Raw genomic sequence first — 23,423 nt, 5'->3', positions numbered from 1 at the left:
GTCTAAATATCCTGGTTATAAGAATTTTAGCCATCCACTACACAGCCATTGTCCTACACTGACCAGCCAGCGCAGAGTCAGTGCCTTAACTGAGGAGACTCTAAATCTCCTGGTTATATATATTTAAACAGACAGCACAGACGCAGTGCCCTATACTGAGGAGACTCTAAATCTCCTGGTTATATATATTTATTTAACCAACCAGCATAGCGTCAGTGCCCTAAATCGATGCGACCCGAAATCTTCTTGTTATATTTTTAAGTCATTCAGCACAGCGGGAGTGATCTAAACTCAGAGAAGATTCTGAATCTCCTGGTTTTCTCTATTTATTTAACCAGCCAGCCCAGAGTCAGCGCCCCAAACTGAGAAGACTCTAAAGGTCCTGGTTATAAAAGTTATAACCTGCCACCACACAGTCAGTGCCCTTAACTGAGGAGATTCTAAATATCCTGGTTTTATATATATTTATCCATCCACCACATTGTCTGTGCCCTAGAATTAGCAGACTCTAAATCCCCTAGTTATGTATATTTATTTAATCAGCCAGCATAGAATCAATGTCTTAAAATGAGCAGACACTAAATCTCCTGGTTTTATATATTTATTTAACCAGCTAACACAGAGTCAGTGCCCTAAACTGAAGAGACTCAAAATCTCCTGGTTATATATATTTATTTAATCAGACAGCTCAGAGTCAGTACCCAAACTGAGGAGACTCTAAATCTCCTGGTTATATATATTTAAACAGACAGCACAGACGCAGATCCCTAAAATGAGGAGATTCTAAATATCCTGGTTATACATAATTAACAAGCTACCACACAGTCAGTGCCCTAATCTGAGGAGACTCTAAATCTCCTGGTTATATACATTTATTTAAGCCGCCAGTCCACAGTCAGTGCCCGAAACTGATGAGACTCTAAATCTTCTGGTTATTACTATTTAAACAGACAGCACAGTGTCAGTGCTCTGATCGGAGGAGACTCTAAATCTCCTGGTTATATATATTTAACCAGCCAGCGCAGAGTCAGTGCCCTAAACCTAGGAGACTCTAATTCTCCTGGTTATGAGTATCTAAAATTTGAATTTAGGCAACAAGTTTGTGTAGATTTTTTATTTACTCCAAAATGGTTTGTTGATCTAAACGAATACTATAAAATGGCCTGATTTGCAGAATTAAGCTGAAGTTCAAAGATAAGGGCACAATAGAGTTTTCATAAATTGAATACTGACGCATTAATTTACCATTTGAAGTAACACTGAACTGACACATGGCATGACAATTTATGAAAAGTAGATTTCTTTTTCAAGGAATACCATAGGATTAGCCTGTTCTCAATTATATCACCGCATTACAGTTGATTGGTCTTTCTTGTAATTAAGGCTGTACTATTTCTTAAAGAACATATAAATAATGTGTAATTTTCAAATGTAATTGTGCAACTTCACCACGGAACACAGAAGCTTCAATCTCTGTGTTGCTGGATAGAATTGCGTCAAGGTACCTTAATTCAATAAACTAATGGCCCTTGCTTTTTGAACAGACCACATGTGTCGTTTCTTTTGACCGATCTTCAACCAAGAAGCCCCTCTTGAGGGCTCTAGGTTCTTCATTTTGGTGCTGTGACACGTTTTCGACTCGGACAGATTGGAACAGTGTAAGAGTTAAATGTCCTTCACTATTGTGTATTTGAAGAGCGTTTATTTCAAGTGGTGTCTGACGTGAACCCTCGCTGTTTATTTTCCAGTCCAGTCCGAAAGGATCAGTCTTAGCAAGGGTTGAGTCTGGGGGACTTCTTAAATGTTAAAAAAAAATAGAGAGAGATTAATTGAAGTTGAAGGTGCTTTGGTACTGGACAGTGGTCTTCGAAAATTGCTCAACTCTGAGGGGAGGTTTGAAATCTGAATTCCCAAGCCTTGTTAATTTTTGGGTTTTAAAAAAAAACTTCCATTGCGTAAACCTTTTTGTTTATTTTCGGGTTTGGATCGTTTGAACTTCGTTTCTTTTCGGTTTTAAAAAAACTTCGATCGCTTGAACTTCGTTAATTTCCTGGTTTTTGGAAAAAAAATCGATCTCCCCGAGCTTTGTACATTTACAGGTTGTACAGAAATCGGCTGTTTGTATTTTCAGCAGTATTTTCGAAAGCTGTTGCCCTCAACAGTTCCAATATAGGCAGTTATTAAAGAAGTTCGATATTTTAAGTGTTTAGGGAGGGAAGAGGACCCCAGTTTTTAATGATAGGTTATTATTAATATAATAAAATATAATACTTAATGTAAGGTATAGGGTTAAAATTGTGCAGAATAAGGGAACAGGTGTTGCTTTTGCAAAAGCTTACATTAGGGGTTTAGATAGGGTCGACAGTGAGAATCTTTTTCCACGTATGGAGTCAGCTATTATAAGGGGGCATAGCTTTAAATTAAGGGGGGGGTAGGTATAGGACAGATGTTAGGGGTAGGTTCTTTACTCAGCGAGTCGTGAGTTCATGGAATGCCCTGCCAGTAGCAGTGGTGGACTCTCCCTCATTATGGGCATTTAAGCGGGCATTGGATAGGCATATGAAGGATAGTGGGCTAGTGTAGGTTAGGTGGGCTTGGATCGGCGCAACATCGAGGGCCGAAGGGCCTGTACTGCGCTGTATTCTTCTATGTTCTATGTTCTATTATAAAATTAGGCTGCACATGCAAACTCTCAACAATGAGAAGCGAAAACAGATCGAATTATTTATGACTAATAGGGCAGAGTGACCGTGTAGCGGGATGTACCAGTAACAGGAGAATAGTGTGCTAGTCTCAGGAGGGATGTGGCCAACGGATAGAATTTAGTTTGACAGGATGATTGTCCGAAGACAGGAAACTATGCCAGGATAGTCACATATAAGGAATGAGATAAATAAGAGTAAGGGGCGACAGGCTTAGAGTAATGGGAGAAGTAAACAGAGGCGGAGAGAAGCTCGACAAAGGTGGAGTGAAGCTAGAGCTTGTGATTGGTTACTTTTGCTGTAGCGCGTAGCCTATGGGGTGAAAGGGGAGGACCAAGAGATGCAGCTGAGCAGCATAAATCAGAATGTAACCCTCAGATCGGGGCGCTTACTCGTTAGGCACCCGTTCTTACAAGTACGTATCAATAAAATTTGCAGCTTCAGAACTTGACTCGGACTGAAATTTATTAATATGTGAGTTTTATTTCTCACGCTTAATAATTTAATAAATAAAAACTCAATTCTTAAGTTGATTTTTTAAAATGAGGTTATATCACAATATTTTATAAGAAAAGTTAATTTTTTAAAAAAGATTTTGTGAAATAATTAGTCTTTGTCGAAGTCTGCTTAGTGAGTAATTTTTTAAAAATTAATTGCTATAAAACTAAAGTAATTTTGGTTCGCACTGTTACTCACAGCGCCAGAGACCCAGGTTCAATTCCCGCCTCAGGCGACTGACTGTGCGGAGGTTGCACATTCTCCCCGTGTCTGCGAGGGTTTCCTCTGGATGTTCTGGTTTCCTCCCACAGTCCAAAAATGTGCAGGTTAGGAAAATATTGGCCATGCTAAATTGCCCGTAGTGTTAGGTGAAGGGGTAAAAGTAGGAGAATGAGTCTGGGTGGGTTGCGCTTCGGCGGGTCAGTGTGGACTTGTTGGGCTGAAGGGTCTGTTTCCACACTATAAGGAATGTAATGTAATATAATCGTGTACATAGACAGAACAAATGATCTATCATCAGTTAGTGAAATTATTGGAAAAATTTCCCGAAAAGTCTGGGGCCTGTAGAAAACTGTCTGGATGTCTAAACAAAACATTGGGTGATGAAGAATGGCCATTTTGTGTCCTTAAACCTGTCAAATTGGTTAAATCAGCTCAGCAATTGATTGGCAACATAACATGGGAGTGGGAACGAAAGAGTTAATTGGACTATGGCAACAGTTTTGTGATGAGAGGCACAAAGAATCAGTTTTGTGCCCGTGGCAGGATACTGCCACCAAATTGGGGATTGAATTAACTGCAAATGGTGCTATGAAGTCTATTGAGCTTCTTAAAAATGAACGTGCTCAAGCAAAACAATGACTGAATCAAAAGGAGAAGTCACAAGTAACTGGTTAAAAAAAAACAGCACTGCACAGTTCGATGGTTGGCTGTAGTTTTGACGAGGAAGACAATGATAATTCGGATTTAGATGAGTAGTGTTCCTTTTTTGTGGCTCCCGTTTCAAACTCTTCCTTACAGGCCGCTCAGTCTTTGGAATGTATCGCTGTTTTACTTAATTCTCAATAACTTCACTGCTTTCGCTAATGCTGTAGACCAGGAACAACAACGCCAATATAATATTCTCGCTGCTGCATCTGTTATATTCGCAAAGCCTATTGGCTTTACACGTATCCTTGAACTTCGCCACAAAAATAATGAATCAGCTGAGGATTTTTTTGGAACGCTTTAGATAATTTTCTGAGTCCTATTCCGGCGATCGGGCTTGGAATTTAAATGCTATTAATGCTCAGCATAATTCTATGCTATTAAACTGCCTGTCACTCTCTGTAGTTACAGCAGTCTAAACAAACAATCTAGGCTGGGTTGAAGCCAGCCCTAATCAACTCCATCGTTCTTTTCGGGCCTTGTGGAAGAGGCAGAGGATGAATCACCAGTTTTTCACAAAATAATCCCTCTTCCCCACTCAAAGGTTCGATGGTTGGCCACTCATTAGTTTTGTTGCCCCTGTTGCATCTGTTCAGTTTGGCTTGTCTTGCTTTGTTGCTTTTTTTGTTCGTTTAGGTGATTATTCTTTGTTTATGGAAAGTGGCTGTTGTTCTTTCTTGATGTGTTAAAAGATAAGGCTGGCCAGCGGTAACAATTCTTCCACACTTGGTTAAGCAATGATGCCACAGCCAGGATTTATCAGACTAAACTCCCAAGCTAAAAACTGTGATATGGTGTGTGTGAGAGAGAAAGGAAAAAGCTGTACAGCAGGTTGAAAGTTTAACCCTTTGTGATTCGGTTTGAATGCACATTTGGTGATTGAATGTTTGTACTTTGTTCCCTGGACCTTGAGAACCGGGACTGTTTTGAATCTCATTTCTATTATGGAAATCTAACATGATTTCTTTTAAGGTTAGGATTTTTCAGTGATTGTGAAATAGAATTTAGAATGAAAAGCTACATTACTGGCCAGTTAAAGAAATTCTGCATATGATTGGGGGATATGACAGATGAAACTCCCAAAAGACGGTGAATGGGTGTATATATGTAAGAGAAATTAGGAATGACATTAGAAAACAATGTAAGGCCACTTAGGTTGAGTAATATATAAACAAAGTTAAAGCAACAATTCTCTCAAATAAAATAAACTTACGCTCGGGATTCCAAGTAGAATCTATTTCTGGCATACCGACCCTTTTCTAGGATTGGGATTTGGTTCCTGTATACCTGCTGAGCACTGTGGCTATGTGGTTGGCACTGTTGCCTCACGGTGCAAGGGTCCCTGGTTCAATGCCAGCCTTGGATGGCTGTCTGTATGGAGTTGGCACATTCTCCTCGTGTCTGTGTGGGTTTCCTCTGGGTGCTCCGGTTTCTTCCCACAGTCCAAAGATGTGCATGTCAGGTGAATTGGCCATGCTAACCTGCCTGTAGTGTTACTTGCATTAGTCAGAGGGAAATGGGTCAAGGTGGTTTATTCTTCGTAGGATCGGTGTGAACTTGTTTGGCCTGTTTCCACACTCTAGGGAATTGAATCATCTCTTGATTGTCCCCAGCCTTAATTTAAAGCATCCACTTTTACTTCTTTTAAAAATGAAGCATCCAGTCTTAATAGTCTTAATCATGGGGATGAGTGACTTGTGCCATCCTAACCCGGGTCCCATCCCAGGGACTACAGTAATGTTAATAAAGCATGCCTCTAACTGCAAGACCAAACCGGCCAAATTTGCTCAGTATATCCAAGTGTGATACGGATGTAAGTGCAGTAAAATTCTAAGAGTAGCCTGAATACGAATGGCTTGTGTTACAAGACTGAAAGATACGCTTATCTGTCTGATGGAAGTGATAAACAATTGAACAATAATCAAGAAGCTCAATTACATTTATTTAACCCGATGCTTTTGCAGTGATTTCTGTCTGGAGTCACTGACATGATCCAGCCCAACAGTACAAACCAGTCCAGGAATTTCGAGTCGCAAATGACGTGAGCAATGGTTTTCTATTGGGATGGCCAGAACCGTACTGAACCATGATGCAAGCTACAGGTAAAACAAATTATATTCAGCGTTCCCGTGGTCCCTAGGGGGTTGGTTGGAACCAGGATACCCACTGGGGGAGGACCCCACCTCATGTACCTACCCGATGACCACTGCTGGACAACCTTTTCCTGAGGGGACCTTGAAAATGGGGACAGGTAGGCCCCAGCATTTCACCTGTGAGACTGGTAACAAAACATCAAAAACCCCAGGGGAAAATGCTTGGCTCTTGCTTTAGCTGTTGAAATGTGGCCAATGGTGAGTAATGTTTCTTTAATATTGTCTCGGAGCTGACGTTGGGAATTGACATGCTTTCATCCTATCAAAAGGAAAATCTACTAATATGCACTGACTCTTCATTGTCCTTTTAATATGACCCACGATTTTGGAGCCTTGTGGAAACATTGAGAATTGTTAACTCCCAAGGGGGGAGGGGGGGGGGGGGGGGTGGGGGGGGTTGCAGCATTATAGTAATGCTATTTTGTCCAATCAATCTGACAGTTATCAAGATATCTGGCTCATGCTGATGGAACTGATACTGTTTCTAAAGTAGTGGGCAAGTATTGCAGCTGCCAAACAGGCAGCCTTACATCCCAAGCTTCTGATCCCATTGGGTTCCCAGCAAAACCCAGTTAGACACAGTACAAGGACGGGAATTGCCAGACCTAGGTAAGGTGCAAATATCATGGGGGAATGATACTGTCAGTTCAGTGCCAATTCACAATGTGGAGGCTGATTGCTCTATTGCTTACTGACAGTAATCATACAGGTTTAGTATTTGGATTGTTTTCAATATTGTTTTGAAATTTGGAAGTAATTTGTAAATTTCTATTTCTGAAATAATTACAGACACTTTATGCTACAATCTATGACTGACTGCATTATCAAGTGATTTGATTTCATTCATGGACCCTAAGTCTAAATATCTTTGCTTTGTGTATGGCGCTTGTATGAATACACACTGGTTGATTTGATTTATGTTTGGATTGGGCTGTTAGTTCTAAGAGGTAGTGTCTGGCTGAGCTATTATCTTCATGTAGATATTTAGTACTGAACAGTGATGGCTTATAATTTTAAGATGGTACCAATATCTAAATTCTAGGGTTAGCTCAATATTAGAAAAGTTTCAGTGTGATTTGAAAGCTTTGTGTCATGTTACCATAATTTGGGGACAGCATTGCCCTCCAGCCAATACTCATTACCAACGTTTCTGCTCAAAATCACCATCAGGTTTCTACACTTAATTCTAATTATTGTTAACTAAAGCTGTAGATCGGGCCATTTAATTAGGCACAAGATTAATGATTTTTTAAAAAAAAGAATACAATATATTGCAGAACGAATCTAAATTTTATAGATGTTTTTAGTAGAGAAACTTCATAGAGTACTACATCACAGTAAAGCTGGATTTATAAAAATAGGTTTGCTTAATTCACCCATGGCTGGGCTTTTCCATATAAAATAAGAAAATAATTTGGAGGAAGGAAATCCCTAGTGAATAGTTTAAAATGAACGAGCTTTTTGCCAGTATGGGCAATATATTTACTCCAGTGGGCTATTTGAGTTTGAATAATTTGAGAATGATTTACTCCACAATTGCACTTAGGTCTTCTAGCTGCTGAAGAGCACAAATTATGGCCTCACATAGGGTCTTCCCGTGATACTCAGAGCAGAATATGGGTGACCCCTACTAGATTAGCTTGTGTTACTTTTTTTGCTGCTGCCTATTTTAATTGAATATATGTATATTGTGTATACTTATATACAAGGAGGAAATGGTTTAGACTTTATTACAATGGACACTCTGTGATCTCCAACCTTGCCAAGTGGGGTGATGATAAAGATCGAACTTGACCTGCTTTGTAGACTTGCCATTGCCAGCATTGGTGCACAAGAAGGGGCCGTTTCCCTGTGCGATCCTGAGCAAACAGAGACTGTGTACCAACTCTGCCAGGAAGATGTCTTCGTGTGCCGAAAGACTGAAAGCTGCCAAGAAAAACGTTTGCAGTGGTCAACTATATAAAGAAAAAGGTTCATTGACACAACAAGTCTAAATGGTCTTTACCCTGTAAAGGTGTTGTGTGCCAGTTTGATTACATTTGTACTATGGGTATTCTTGGTAAGCCTTATCCCATTTCAGATAGATCACGTAGTAAAAAAGAGACAAAGGGGGAATGTTTCTAGAAAGTCATAAAAATGGTTTTGCAGAGGATGAAGTAATTTGTTACGCCCTTACTTAGTAAGAGACTCCCTGACCCCTTTTATCCTTCCAAATCCTAACAGGGGGGTATAGAATAGTACTACAGTATTTACAGGGTATAATATCTTGTTAGTTATTACCTCTCCCCACCTGCTACTTGTTTATGGACTTCCTCCAGTAAATCCGCAATATCCTATCCAAATTGCTGCAATGGTAAGGGATGGAGGTGTGATTATATAAGAGTGACTATTTTTTCCCCCTGTGCTATGATTAAATGTATTAGTCGCCACTGCTTTTCTGAAGGACCTCACATCTCATGTGTATGCTTTAATGAAAAATGTATACCTATTATCACTGGAATTCAAACTCTATGTGAAGAGGGTAATAACACCCACTTTCATTATGATACCCCAAACAGCACTAATATTTTCCCAATTATTGGAGGGGTCTAACAATTTTGGGATGTTGACCATGTTTCTTATCAAGAAACTCACCTCATTGAGATTAAATGATTTTCACCCTCAGATCCCAGGGCTAAATTATGTAATCGTAGATTATCCACATACCCCAAAAGTCATAAAAATTGGCCGGCTCCGTACTGGGAAGATACCTCTATTATAGAACAAAGAACATAGAACATTATAACACAGTACAGGCCCTTCGGCCCTCGATGTTGCACTGACCTGTCATACCAATCTGAAGCCCATCTAACCCACACTATTCCATGTATGTCCATATGCTTGTCCAATGACGACTTAAATATACTTTATGTTGGCGAATCTACTACCGATGCAGGCAAAGCATTCTATTTCTACTCTCTGAGGAAAGAAACTACCTCTGACATCTGTCCTATATCTTTCACCCCTCAGTTTAAAGCTATGCCCCCTCGTCGTCACCATACTTGGAAAAGGGTCTCCCTGTCCACCCTATCTAACCCTTTGATTATCTTATATGTCTCTATTGAGTCACCCCGCAACCTTCTTCTCTCTCATGAGAACAGCCTCAAGTCCCTCAGCCTTTCCTTGTAAGACCTTCCCTCCATACCAGGCAACATCCTAGTATATCTCCTCTGCACCCTTTCCAAAGCGTTCACATCCTTCTTATAATGCGGTGACCAGAAGGGTGTATACTAGGATTTTTTTTTCAGTTATAATAAAGCATCTACCTTGTCCTAAATGAAGCAAGTACTCCTTGTGCCGTAAGCCGTAGGAACACTCCTTCCAACTCCTGTTCCCTGTCCAATTACCTCGCAATGAGACTTGAATTCCCCTTTTAAACATATAGTTTCTCCTGACTTCTGTGCAGAATGGAGGAATCCAAAGACCATATCAAGAAGTAAAACACACTCATTGTCATAGTGTTCTTTCATTAGGAGAGTCCTTAAGAATTATTAGTCGTCAAGACCATAATTATCTCATTTGCGGACTCCCGATTTTGAGAAATGAGACAACTTCTGCCTTAATAGAAATTCGGGACATGCTTTCAGAATTGTGCCTATTTACCCAACAAAACCGCTCTGCCCTTGATTACATATTTGTGAAGGAAGGTGGAGTCTGTGCTATAGTTAAAGCAAAATGCATTTTGGGGGTCACTGATCTCATTGAAAACATTACTAGACATGTTGATAATATTCACACTTTTGTCAACCAAATGAATGAAGGTGCGGGATGGGGAGATTGGGGTTTTGGCTCATGGTACAACTGACTAATTAATATGGTTATGTGTTATTGTTAATTAATATGGTGTTGTTGTTTTAATTAGTCCTTTTGTTGGTATTGCTTTAGTTAAGCGTATTATTGCAAAAATATTAACTTCTATTGACAATATTGGTTCCATCAAGAAAGTGCTTCTTCTTTACTTAAATTATGACGAGAAACGGCATTGGCTGCCCCTGGTTCCCCTTCGGAGGAAGAGAATGTCTTTTGCTGCCATTGAATTGGATTAATTTCATTCATGCCTTTATGGTGTGGTCATAGAATGACCAAAGAGGGGAATGAGGATCTAAAATTTGCATTTAGGCAACATAAATATGTAGATTTTTATGATAACAAAATAGTTTCTCAATGTAAAACAATACTATAAAATGGCCTGTGAAGCATACTGCTAAACCTTCTGCTGATTTGCAGAATTAAGTTGCAGTTCAAAGATAAGAAGACAATAAAGTTTTCATAAAATGAATACTGACACATTAATTGACCATTTGAACTAACCTTGAACTGATACATGGCATGACAATTTACGTAAATAAGATCTCCTTCTTAAAAAATACTATTGGATTAGCCTGTATTCAATCATATCACCATATTACAGTTGATTGAACTTTTTTGTAATTAAGAACCCGTTTCCAGTAAATATCACTGGATTAACTTGCTGTAAATCATGTCACCTTATTATATGCTATTTTCTTGTGATTAAGATTGTACTATGACTAAAAAATATAAATAGTGTGTAAGTTTCAAATGTAATTGCGCAACTTCACGGAACACAGAAGCTTCAATCTCTGTTGCTGGACAGAATCGAGTCAGAGTACTTTAATTCAATAAACTAATGGCCCTTGCTTTTTGAACAGACCACAGCTGTCGATTCTTTTGATCGATCTCGAACCAAGAGACCCCTCTTGTAGGGTTTTAGATCTGCAGTTTGTTGCCGTTACACGTTTTCGGCTCGGACAGATGGGAAACGCGGTGTAAGAGTTAAATGTCCTTCACTATTGAGAGTTGAGGAATTTGGCTGGCTAGATGTATTTTAAGAGCGTTTGGTTTCCCTCTCATTCAAGTGGTGTCTGACGTGACCCCCCACTGTTTATTTTCCAGTCCAGCCAGAAAGGATTGGTCTTAGCAAGAGTTGGGTCTGGGGGACTTTTTAAAGGTTTAAGAAGTGTGTGGTGGGGGAAATATTAGGTTTGAGGGTGCTTTGGTACACTCCTTCCTTCTCTCCGTCCTTCCCCAAATTCACCCCTGTCCTTCGTCTCCTCTCCTTCCACCACTTTTCCTCCCCATCATTAACTCCCCCTCCCCCAACTTCATCCTTCTCCTTCGTCTCCTCTCCTTGTTCCACTCCTCCTCCCCATCATTAACTCCCCTCCCCCGTCCTTCCTCCCCCTCCTTCCCCATCCCTCATTCTCCCCTCTCCCCTCCCCTTCACCCCTTCTTCTCCCTCTCCACTCCTTCTCCCCCTCTCCCATTCCGCCCTTCCCCTCCCCCCTTCCCCATCCCTCTCTCCCTCTCCTTCCCCCCTCCTGCACCCCATCTCCCTGACCCCCTCTCCTTACCCCTCATTCCTTCCCCCTCTCCTTCTCCCCTCTTCATCTCCATTCTCCTTCCCTCTTTCTCCATCCCCCTTACTCCATCCTTAACACCTTGTCCTCCCCCAGTCTTTCACCCCCTCCTTCCCCCTCACCTTCCACCCCTTATTCACCCCCTCTCATTCACCTGCCTCCTTCATATTACCTCCTTCCCCCTCACCTTCCCCCCTCCTACCCTCTCTCCTTTCCACACCCCTCTCCCCTCACCTTTCTACCCTCGTTCCCCCTCACCTCCCCCTCCTCCACTCTCGCCTTTTCACACCCTTCTCCTCTCCCCTCACCTTTCTACCCTCCTTCCCCCTCACCTGCCCCCCTCCTACCCTCTCTCTTTTCCACACCCTCTCATCTCCCCTCACATTTCTACCCTCATTCACCCCCTCTCCTTCCCACCCCTCTCCTAACCCCATCTCTCCTTCCCCCCCTTTGTTCCCCTCTCTCCTTCCCCCCTACCCCCACTCCTTTCCACACCCCTCTCTATTCCACGCCACCTGTCCTTTCCACACTGCTTCCCCTCTCCATTTTCCCAACTCCTTCACCCCCTTCCTTCCCACCTTCTTCCACCCTTTCCTTACCTCCTCACTCCTTCCCCTCTCCGTCTCCCCCCTCCCTGCTCCCTCGCTCTCCTCTTCGCCCCCTCCGCCCCCTCCCGCTCTCCTCTTCCCCCTGTCGCCCCGCCTTCACTCCACCCATTCCTTACCACCTACTCCTTCCCCTCCTCCCCATCATTCCCCCACTTCCCCACTCTCCTTCCCTCCTCTCTTCATCCCCCTTCCTGTCACCCTCAGCTCCTCAGTAAGCTACTTTCGAGTGGCGCCTACACCTTCCATTAAACCCTCACCGTCCCGTGGTCCTGTCCAAAACACAGATATGGCCGTCCAATGATCACAAAGTCTCACACAGGCTCAGGACCCCTGATGTACCCATCCTCCCCACACCTCAACACAATCCCCCAGAATGGGCTAAAGTTGTAATGCAGGGACCACCACACAGCAAGATCCCACATGTAGCCTCACTGCGTTCCAATAAGAACACACCCACGCAGTTAGAGACAAGAGGCTGCACCATCTCTGTGTGTATCTCTATGTCTGTCTCTTTCTCTCTATCCCAGGCTGCCATCTTCACTCACGGGCCGGGAACGATTTCTCCTGCACTTTCAATGTACAATGTGTGAACACTGGAGAACTCCCCACCTCCCCACCCCCAGCCCTTGTGTCTATTCACTGCCTCCAATCACCCACCCCGCTCCCCACTCCAGCCCTCTGATCCCACTCCCATCCTTCCCTTTCCATGCTCTCCCTCCCTCCATCTCTCTTGCCCCACACTCTCTCCGATTCCAGCCTCTGTCTCTGAAATGTGGTCACTCCCATCATTTTGTAAACCTGACCCGTCACATCGCAGCCTTGAGGGTTTAAAATGATGGGACAGTCTGGAGAGATTGAGGGGGTCAGGGCGCAGACTCAGAGTCAGGAATGGTGATGGAGAGAGCGAACGAGGGAGACAGAGAGAGGAAGGCAGAAAGAAAAACCCAGACTATGGTCAGAGAGAAAGGGAGGGAGACCCAGGCTGAGGGAGGTGCAGAGAGAAGGAGATGGACAGAGTGAGAGAAAAAGAAAATGTAAAATCCAAGCTCTCTAAACTACATTTTGACACAGAGCCACTTGTTGCAATGTGGGAGATTCTGCAGGTGATGTGAGACAAAGCAAGTTCCCACAAGTAGCAGTGTGACCACAGACAGATTGTGTTTCACTGACGCTGCTTAAGGGATCAGTTCTGCCTCCAAGATAACAAAGATCCTGCTTTGGAGATGCCGGTGTTGGACTGGGGTGTACAAAGTTAAAAATCACACAACACCAGGTTATAGTCCAACGGGTTTAATTGGAAGCACACTAGCTTTCGGAGCGACACTCCATCAGGTGATGAAGCAGCGTCGCTCCGAAAGCTAGTGTGCTTCCAATTAAACCTGTTGGACTATAACCTGGTGTTGTGTGATTTTTAAAGATCCTGCTGTTTGACATAATCATACCACTTGCCACATTCGCTTTTTCTCACGATCTCTCTCTCCACCCCTCACTTCTCCATCTGTAAACTTTTTCTCTCTACTATTCAATCTTGGACTTAGTAATCTTATCTGGCCATTTATAAAACAGCCGCGTTTATATTTGACAATATCTCCTTTTATAAACTGGGACACTATTTCCCAGCAATCTCTGTGCCAGCAATGCTGTGGGCCATTGACGCACAGGGAGATTCCACAGGGTATTCCCTTCCTGCTCCAGAATGTGCTCAAATCAAACTTTTCTATCCAGCAAGAGACTGTGGATTTCTTAAGGCTATCTTTTTAAAAAATATCACCCCCTCTGTCCCAGGCTTTAACTTTGTGAATGGCAGTTTCTAGAAGGAAATGATTGGAGCTGGGCAGTGATGGGATATTGGAGAACCCCGTTCTCTCCCCCCTCTCCCAGATCCTGTCTCCCTTTCCCAGCTCAACTACAACGACATCTTATCCCTCTAACGCTCCCTCCTTCACTCTCTCTCTCTCTCTCTCTCTCTCTCTCTCTCTGTCTCTCTCTCTCTCTCTCTCTTTCCCTCTCTTTTTGTTGGCATCTTGTGTATCTACCCCTTTGTCTCAAAAACAATCACTGCGTGCTGCAACATATTTCCATCTCCCCCATTTCAAATAACCACATTTCTGTGAATGGGACAGTTTTATTTGTTTGAAAAATCATAAAACAGAAAGCTGGAGAGGGTGTGAGAGAGGGGACAGAAACAGAGAGACACGCCTCCCAGATACTCAGGGATGTGAATTGAAATGGCCAACCTGTGTCTTATTTATGTAATGATCACATTTGATCACCCAGGCCTGCACACATCTCACATTACTCTGACATCAGAACAAGTCTTTGGAGAGAGTTTCTCATTTTAGGTTTTAATTCTCTTCTTGGGGAGTTCCGTCTGTCAGACATTCACTGGGATTGATGTGTTTGAATCAAATCCAAGGCCCCAGTTACTTTAAGGAGGAAATGGGTACTGCAGATGCTGAAGATTAGAGTCAAGATTAGAGTGGTGCTGGAAAAGCACAGCACGTCAGGCAGCATTCGAGGAGCAGGAAAATTGATATTTCGGGCAAATGCCCTTCATCCTGTTTTAAAAACAACAGGGCTGCAATCTGACAGGAGCCAATTAACCAGAGGCCCCTTAAACCTAGGGTCCCCCAGAGGAGATTAACCCCCGGGCTAAATAAACACACAACTCACAAGGGCCCCTACAGGGTGCAGCCCGTTGACCAGGCCTCAGGGCCGTGTCCCCTCTGGAGAAAGCTCTTATTCAAAGGTCTCCTGATCCCAAAGTTTCCCTCTCTTAATCTTCAAGTGGCCAGCAAGATCCTTGTGAGGAAAGAGACAGCATTAGGTGAAAGGCAAAGGAGGAAATCATTAGAGAGAACACAGCAAGATCCCAGGTGTTCCTCCCTCAGTGACATAATCTCCCAGCAACATCTAAACACATACATTTTGGGTGATGAGCTGAATTTTTATTCCAAAGCCTTCAAAAAATTTTGAAATGACAGGTTGGCTGATTAAAGCACTCACTGCCTGCAGTGACAGCAGCGGGGCAGCTGGTCCACAGCAAGATCCCACATGCAACAATGCAGCAGCAGCTAATTACTCTGATCATTTTCCCCCTCTGTGATGCTGCTTCAGTTTAATTATTTCCTGTCACCCCAGAATCAAACATTACAGCGATTTCACAATCTCAAAATGCCACACCTTCTCCATGGTGTGGGAGCAGATCTTACCAGGGATTGGAGGAGGATCGTAAGGGAGAGACATAAGATTATCAAACTCTGCAGTGACCTGGGATCAATTGCATTTTACTGAAAACAGTTCCCAACTTGTACGTGCCTGCAGCTCCCTCCAGTCTGAAAGTCTCATTACCCTCTATGTGATCTCTGAGCCAATGGCATATTCATTCTGTTACTGACCCTTTAGTCCAACGGTCATCAGTTTTTCCTCACAAGTCCAATTGGGGACCTTCTCTCATCCACATGAAGGGACTGGACCCTAACAATTCAATTTATACTAGGAGAAAGTGAGGACTGCAGATACTGAAGACCAGAGTTGCATTTCCACTGTCTCCCATCAATCTTCATAGGATCCATATCGCAGAGGTTAAACAGTGTTCCCAGCAAACTCTCCCAGGGCAGAGGGAGCACAGGGTTCCAGAGAAAGGCTGATTAAAAATAATAATAACTAAAGCAGGACCAAGAGAAGCTAACTTCAATCTGACAGGTATGGTTTATTATATAAAATGAAGAAATATGTTTAAAGAATGGAAAGGACTGCCAAAGCCTTGCCCAAAGATTGGAAAATAATAATTGTACAGCATTGAAAAACACTGAATTGGATACCAGGCAGAATTGATCAAGTTTCACTTTGCATCAGCAATCAATGTTTGGAAAATGTTTGCTCCATTCTTATTAGTTAAAGTCGGGCTTCAAAAAATATGCAGTAGCTATCAAAAGGCAGAAATGGAGAGACTCTGAACTTTAATTGTCTAGCCGGGCACTCAAACTAGACCAGATGCCCGAAGTCCCAGAGTGGAGTAAAACAATGAAATATATTATTTGAATAAACAATTGAAAAAAAAATTAAAACACAGCAATTGAAAAAAAACTTCAACCTGGGAAATGCTGGGAATATGAATTGTTTTTTAAAGTGACACTAATGCAAATCTTTGTGATGGTTTCACCTGCAAGGAATCTTCAAATTGTTCTTATGGAAAAGGAAAGTAAATGTTGCCCTATAACTTGGGAAGCTCAAACTATCAGAAGAGTTATATACAGTATCTCCACAGCAACGACTCTTATTCTCAGTGAGGAAGGCAGTACAGCATTTTTCCAAATAAACATATCAGACGTAATTCCAAGAAGGGATTCAGCAGCAATCCCCATTGAGTACTACGTTGATAATAAGTCACCAAGGGATAATGTATATTCAACAAAATAGGAGAAACAACAAGTTTTGAAATAGATGCTGGAGAATGGAAAGACCTCCAAATTTTACTGTGCATAAAATTGGAATACAATCAGTTGTCATTTTGTAGGTTTGTTCTATTACGAGAGAATGACTTATTTACAAAGTCAATGGGGAACATATATTCATCTAAAATGGTCTAAAGGAACATTTGTGACCTAATGAAATGAGAGAATGAGCAATGGATGTACTATTGAAAAGTTAATTAGGTATGAATTGAGAATATAAATATAGGGAGTTAGTATTGGGGGAAGAGGCGGCAAATCCCCTGAAATAAAGCTCTCAAATAAATGGTGATTGAAACGTTATCTATTGGAACATAATACCTGAGCCACAGCGCCTCAAACCTCACTTTCCATCCACCAACTTTCACCAACCTCACTTCCTCTGGCAACGTTTCCCCATCACCATGGACATACATGCCCTTTACACCTGTGTCCCCTACATGGAGGGCATAAAAGGCCTTCACTTCTTCCTCTCCCATTGGCCCAACCAATCCCTCTCCACTGACACTCTCATCCACCCAGCAGAACTAGTCCTCACCCTCAACAACTTTTCATTTGATTCCTCCCATTTCCAACAAACTAAAGGAAGTGACCATGGGCACCCACATGGGCCCAGGCTATGCCTGTCTCTTGGTCAGATTCATGGAAAATTCCCTCTTCCAGAACGACACCAGCACCATCCCTCACCTCTTCCTCCGCTATAATGATGACTGCATCAGTGCTGACTTGTGCTACCACAAGGAGCTCAAACAATTCATCAACTTCACCAAGTCACCTGTACCATTTCTAACACCTCCATCCCTTCCAGTGCCCCTCTGTTTTAATCTTCAGCAACCCACTCACCACTGGCATCTATTTCAAATCCACTGACTCCCACACCTCTCTCAACTACACCTCTTCTCACCCACACTCCAACAAAAATGCTATCCCATACTCCCAATTCCTCCACCTCCTTCCCATCTGCTCCCAGGATGAGGTGTTCCACTCCAGGGCGCCGCAGTTATCCTCCTACATCAGAGATCACAGTCTCCCATCCTCAGTAATTAAGGATGCCCTCAACTGCGTCTCCTCCATCGCTTCTGCCACCAAACCCCCTCCCCCCAACAATAAGGATAGAATCCCCTTGGTCCTCACATAACATCCCAACAACCTCCAAATCCAATGCATCATTCTCTGATATTTCCACAATCTACAATCAGACCCCACCATCAAAATAATTCTCTTCCCCATCCTGCGGAAAGTCACTCCACGACTCTGTTAACTCTATACAAACCACCACCTGCTCCAACACACCCAATATCTTTCCCTGCAACCCCAAGAGGTGCAACACTTGCCCACACACCTCCCCCTCACCTCTATCTAGGGCCCTAAACAATCCTTCCAGATTTGACAGATTCACTTGCACTTCATCTAACTTCACCTATTCCATCCATTGCTCCTAATGTTGTCTCCTTTATATCAGACAGTCCAAATACAGACTCAGCGATGGGCTTGCAGATTATCTGCGATATGTACACATCAACCAACCCAATCTTCTGGTTACCTTCCATTTTAGTTCTCCCTCCCATTCCCCCCATGACATGTCCACCCATGGCCTGATATTCCACTTGGGAAGCTTACAGCCCAATGGCCTCAACATCAACTTCATCAGCTTCAAACTCCCTCCTCCCCTGGCCTAATCCCAAGTCTAGCTCTAGCCCCATTTCTCCTCACCTCCCTGACCTAACCTGTCTCCCCTCCTATACACCTCCCCTTCCCAATCAGTATAACCCCCTCCCTGCATCCCCCTCTCACCATCCCCCAGCCCCAGACCCAGCCCCTCCCTCTATTTACTTCTGGCCTCACTCCCCAGTCCTGACAAAGGATTTCAGTCTGAAAGGTTTACTTTCCTGATTCTCGGATGCTGTCTGACCTGCTGTGCTTTTCCAGCTTCACATTCATTGACTCTTGCACGAGAGCAAGTTGTTTATCAAAAAATAAACAATATTTTGACCTCCCTGCACCCATTTCATTTTTGTTTGAAGCAGCTGGAACGTCTGCACCACTTGAACTTCCCGCCATGATTACAGTTATTTCCGATTCTGATGCTTGCCAACAAATGAAAGAAACATGAGATAGAAATATTAAAATTGGGAGGGAGGATGTTGCCTTGTTGAATATCAACTAGGAGAAAGTGAGGGCTGTAGATGCTGGAGATCAGAGCTGAAAAATGTGGTGCTGGAAAAGCGCAGCAGGTCAGGCAGCATCCAAGGAGCGGGAGAATTGAAATTCCGGGCATAAGCCCTTCTTCAGGAATGAGGAAGGTGTGCCAAGCAGGCTAAGACAAAAGATAGAGAGGGGCGTTGGGAATGCGATAGCTGGAAGGAGGTTAAGGTGAGCGTGATAGGCCGGAGAGGGGGTGGGGGCACAGAGGTCGGGAAGAAGATTGCAGGTTCGGAAGGTGGTGCTGAGTCCGAGGGTTGAGACTGAGATAAGGTGGGGGGAGGGGAAATGAGGAAGCTGGAGAAATCTACATTCATCCCGTGTGGTTGGAGGGTTCCTAGGCAGAAGATGAGGCGCTCTTCCTCCAGGCGTCATGTTGCCATGGTCTAGCGATGGAGGAGGCCAAGAACCTGGATGTCCTTGGCGGAGTGGGAGGGGGAGTTAAAGTGTTGAGCCACAGGGTGGTTGGGTTGGTTGGTGCGGGTGACCCAGAGGTGTTCTCTGAAACGTTCCGCAAGTAGGTGGCCTGTCTCCCCAATGTAGAGGAGGCAACATCGGTGCAGCGGATGCAGTAAACCATGTGCGTGGCGGTGCAGGTGAATTTGTGATGGATACGGAAGGATCTCATGGGGCCTTAGAGGGAGGTGAGGGGGGAGGTGTGGGCGCAAGTTTTGCATTTCTTGCGGTTGCAGGGGAAGGTGCTGGGAATGGAGGTTGGGTTGGTGGGGGGGGTGTGGACCTGACGAGGGAGTCGCAGAGGGAGTGGTCTCTCCGGAACGCTGATAGGCAGGGGAGAGAAATAGATCCCTGTTGGTGGGGTCTGTTTGGAGGTGGCGGAAATGACGGAGGATGATACGATGTATATGGATGTTGGTGGGGTGGTAGGTGAGGATCAGTGGGGGTCTGTCCTGGTGGCAATTGGAGGGGAGGGGTTCAAGAGAGTAAAGAGCGGGAAGTGGAGGAGATGCGGTGGAGAGCGTTGTCGATCACGTCTGGGGAGAAACAGTGATCTTTGAAGAAGGAGGCCATCTGGGTTGTTCGGTTTTGGAATTGGTCCTCCTGGAAGCAGATGCGGCAGAGAAGGAATTGGGAATATGGGATGGCGTTTTTACAGGGGGCAGGGTGGGAGGAGGTGTAATTTAGAAGGCTGTGGGAGTCGGTCGGTTTGAAGTAAATGTCTGTGTTGAGTCGGTCACCCGAGATAGAAATGGAGAGGTCTAGGAAGGGGAGGGAGGAGTCTGAGATGGTCCAGATAAATTTGAGGTCGGGGTGGAAGGTGTTAGTAAAGTGGATGAACTGTTCAACCTCCTCGTGGGAGCACGAGGTAGTACCGATACATTCATTGATGTAGCGGAGGAAAAGGTGGGGCGTGGTGCCTGTGTAGCTGTGGAAGGTGAACTGTCCCACATATCCGATGTACAGACAGGCATAGCTGGGGCTGGTACTCCAGCATCTGCAGTGCTCACTTTCTCGCCCCAGGGACCTGACAGATTTACAGGAATTGGCTGCAGCGATGGCGAGACTTACCTTGAAAGTTGAGGCTGCGATTGAGGAGATCTGTGGGGAGATTCGTGCCCAGGTCCAAACTATCACATCCATGCTGCAGAAGCACGAGCAGGAGATCCAGGATCTCGGGGAGAGGCTGGAGGCGGTGGAGGGTCGAACTAAGGCCTCTGAAGCTGCGATGGAGTCCTCATCCAGTCGGATCCAGGTGCTGGAGTGAGAGGTGCGGGCCTTGCGAGACCATATCGATGTCCTTGAAAATCGAGGTCAGAGGATAAATCTCTGAATTGTCGGACTCCCTGAAGATGAGGAAGGTGAGCAGCCAATCAGCTTCTTTGAAAGCTGGCTGCCCAAGTTTAGGGCCTTCACATCGAGTCCAGTAGGCTGCAGATTGAAAGGGCTTATCGGGTTACAGTGCACAGGTAAGGCCCAGTGCAGTGTCCCCGATTGGTTCTCGTGCACTTCCACTCATATAAGGACAAGCAAAAAGTAATAGAAGCCTCCAGATCCCTGGGAAATGATCTGTAGGCGCTGCTGTACAAGGGGTTAAAAATCATGTTCTTCCAGGATTTCTCTGCAGCTTTAACTCGAAAGAGGAAGTCCTTCGATGAAGATAAAAAGAGGCTGAGGAACCTGGGCATCCAGTGCTCTATGCAGTCCTCCGTTTCAGCCACAAACACTCAGGTTATACATTTGACTCAGCGATAAAGCTAAAAACTTTGTAGACACATTAAAATACATGGACTGGCCTGAAGAACACGGTTAAGGTTGGTTCTCTTTTCCTTCTTTCCCTCAGTTTTCCCTTCCTTTATTCCCCTTTCTTTCTCCCTAATAATTTCTTTTTTGGAAAAAAAACTTGGAATATGTTGTTCCTTTTTGTTATAATAACTGGATTTTATAACAGGAAATTGTGTGGATGTTCTTTGTTGTCTCCTTCCTTTTTTATTAGTTCTGTTTCTCTTTTAGTCACAAGTTTGGGTGAAATGATGCTGGGGAGGGTTGGAGTGCTCATTGTGACTTTGTCTTTATTTGTGTTGATTTAAGGATCATCTCCTTGTTCTTGTTTGTCTCGCCTAAGACTGGGGCAAGTCTGGGCTTGAAGGAGGCGTGAAGGAGGGGATGAGTAGGATGAGTGCCCCCTATAGATTGGGGGGAAGAGTCTTCCATTCGGTGTTTTATAGTTGGTTTCCTTTGTAGTTTTATTTTTGTAGTAATAGTTCTTTGTAGTTATGATAGTGTAGTCTTTGTACACATAATTCTTCGACACTATGAGTCTTTATTAACTTGTACTTGGCACTTTATAAGCAAGGTTCTCCCTCCAAGCATTCAAGGGTCTCTGAAAGGGGTTATGTCTAAGTGTCATATTAAATGGTACACACCTGGAACATCAAGGGAAGTCATTCGCCTGTTAAAAGGAGAATAGTGCTTTCTAGCCCTAAGAGGGAAAGGGTTGATATGGCTTTGTTGCAGGAAACCCATCTTGATGATGGAGAATACCTAAAGCTACAACAGGAGGGTTATGACCTGGTATTCTTTTCATCCTTTACTTCTAAAAGTAGGGGAGTGGCAGTACTTATCCAGCAAAATTTTCTATTCACATTATTAGAGCAGGTGAAAGATGAGCAGGGACAGTTTGTGATACTTAAAGCCCTGACACATGGGGAGGAATATGGCATTTTAAATGTCTACTGTCCTCCGGCACATCCCCTCAAATCTTTGATTAGTGCTTTCCCTAAACTAAGTACCTTTGGAACGTGTCACATTATTATGGCAGCGGGGGGTGGGGTGGATTTTCATTGTCTTTTGGATCTGACAGTGGAGATGATGCATAGGTGGCCCCTACCTATTTCTTCACACGCCAAGTAGGTGGTTGACTTATGCGAGGAGTTGGGGCTGGTGGATATTTGGAGATGTCTTCACCCTACCGACAGGGACTTCACCTTTTTTTTCAAACCCATATAAATGTCACACGAGGATTGATCTCTTTCTGTCTCCCTTGGCCCTTCTGGATTCGATTATGGGTTGTAAAATTGGGAATATAGCTATGTCTGATCATGTGGCAGTATATTTGAAGGTTAAGGCCAAGAGTGGAGGGCGAGGTTTGTGGCACTGTTGTTTGGACTGTTTTCTTCTTATGAATTCCAAATTTGTAGAATACTTTTTGAAGGAGTTTCAGGAATTGTTGACTATCAACTCAGGCACGGTTAGTAGTCCATATATGCTACGGGAGACTGCTAAGGCCTTTGCTAGGAATTAGCCACTTCTTATTCGGCTAGCCGAAAACGACAGAAGGGGGAACGGCAGCGTCTAATTGAGACATGGTTGAAAGCCACTGAAGTGGCACATTTTGCGTGGCCATCGGTGACTAAGCTACAAGTCTGGGAGCAAGAGGTCGGTGTAGAGATCTCTTCTGAAACATGGGAGAACATATGGGAGAATGCTCGAAAGATCTCAATCTGTAAAAAGAAATGCGCCATGCAGTTAAACGTTCTGAACATGGTTAATCTGGCGTCGGACTGTCTGGTGAAGTTTTAACAAAGAGGCATCTCCAATATGCCCCAAATGTAAAATAAATATGGGTGCTCTTACCCACTGTTTTTGGATATGCCACAGGCTCTGTGTTTATTGACGTGTCATGGCGGGAGAGATAGGGAGGGTACTGAGGACTGAAGATAAAGTAGACCTGATGTCTCTCCTCTTAGGTCTACCGAATTTACCATCTTTAGACGGGCATGGGAAGAAACTATTTAATATTCTTACTTACTGTGCACGGAAGGATATTCTGATGAACTGGGTGTCAGAGAACCTGCTGGGCTTGCTGGGATAGCAGAAATTAATTATGGAGCACATTTCCTTGGACTTTTTTACAAACATGGTGCACCACATAACAGACATTTTATAAGAACATGGCAGCCTTACTTGAGTTATTTGGATATCGATTTGTCAGTTATCTTAACTA

The sequence above is a fragment of the Chiloscyllium plagiosum genome, unplaced genomic scaffold, assembly GCF_037043375.1.
Source record: "Chiloscyllium plagiosum isolate Xiang-an unplaced genomic scaffold, Cpla_swu_hap1 HiC_scaffold_31, whole genome shotgun sequence".
Classification (NCBI taxonomy): Eukaryota; Metazoa; Chordata; class Chondrichthyes; order Orectolobiformes; family Hemiscylliidae; genus Chiloscyllium; species Chiloscyllium plagiosum.
The sequence above is the reverse complement of the archived record's forward strand: the minus strand, read 5'-3'. Positions refer to the sequence as shown.